Source organism: Chrysochloris asiatica, unplaced genomic scaffold (genome assembly GCF_000296735.1).
Source record: "Chrysochloris asiatica unplaced genomic scaffold, ChrAsi1.0 scaffold00036, whole genome shotgun sequence".
Classification (NCBI taxonomy): domain Eukaryota; kingdom Metazoa; phylum Chordata; class Mammalia; order Afrosoricida; family Chrysochloridae; genus Chrysochloris; species Chrysochloris asiatica.
Window position 1 is genome coordinate 22,608,648 of NW_006408554.1, and position 1,257 is coordinate 22,609,904.

The 1,257-nt window shown below is 47.9% G+C and overlaps 1 pseudogene; it reads left to right on the forward strand.

Annotated features, from left to right (window-relative positions):
- Window positions 1–335: 335 nt before the first annotated feature.
- The window catches only part of LOC102813134, a 5,075-nt pseudogene continuing 4,153 nt past the window's right edge, over window positions 336–1,257 (forward strand).

Here is a 1,257-nt window from a genome sequence, read left to right on the forward strand (position 1 = left end):
AATGGTAATTAGAAAATTCAGGATAGTTTTCCAGAGAATGGAAAGGTGGGAGATGGGACCAAGGAGGTGGGTGAAGGTCATCAACGGTGTTAGTGATTGTGTGCAGTGGAGTATGTTCTGACTCCTGGGACCAATGTTACTGCAAAACTCTCATCTGCAAATGTAGACAAGGAAGACCCAGCCCAGTGGAATGGTGTTACTGCAGGTCCCTCATCTAACAGTGCAGACAGAAAGACCCATCCCTGTGGACATGTGTTGCTGCAAGTCTGTTTTCAATGAGGTTAATAATTATCCTAACCCTCACCCCCATCACAGGTTACTGAACGGTGGAGGCCATGGCATATGCTTCTCTCTTTAAATACATCATCAAAGGGATACGGGTGTTGGTAAATCACTTCCCTCCAGTGAACTCCCACACCCTCATTTAGGCCTCTGTTGGCAGAATTCTGATAGAAACCCGTGTGGAATCACCTTTGTGCACTGATGCCTCACCTGACAGCTTTGGCATGGAACATCCAGCCCTGGGTCCAGTGTACCTGGCAGGTCTCTAATCTGCCAGTGAGATGAAAGAAGACCCAGCCCCATGGACTGCTGCACGGCCCCTCCCATAAATAGTGAGAGACGCATCAAGTACTTCAAAGCGCAGAGTAGCTTTTCATGGGCATAGTCCATACTTCCGTGGCTTACTGCATCAAAAATTGCACAATGGCGAATACTTCCTATTTAAGAATGTCCCAAAATTCGAAGGGGATTTGATTCAAATCACCAAAAGGGGAGAGATGATTTTTGTGCACTACTGTGCCTCAATGGTACTGTGGCCATCACCTGCACTGGCCTGATCCTCCTTCCTGACGTCATGCTGGTGGCCTGGCATGTCTCTAGTGAAGATGGCAGCCTGACCCCCAAGGGAAATCACAATGAAGTTACCAATACCCTAGAGCTCACCTTCCTCCTGTCCTCGCATTTGTCATTAACACCATACACAATCATGAGAAGCAGCAGCTTGACTTGAATTTTGTCATAGGCTGCCCCTATTACCTACAGCTGTGTTGTCAGAAGATGCAAAGGAAGATGTCTTTCTGCACTGAGAGAATCTGATTTCTCTCCTGAGGCTACCTGCAGACCCACCGCCATTCAGTGAAGGCAATAGAAGTGGGCAAAGAAGTTCAGATATGTGTGGGGTTATCTCAGCTGCTTTTGAAGGTGGGGAGAGAGTTCAAACCTCCCCCCACCCCTAGATTGACAGAGTCTGTGCCA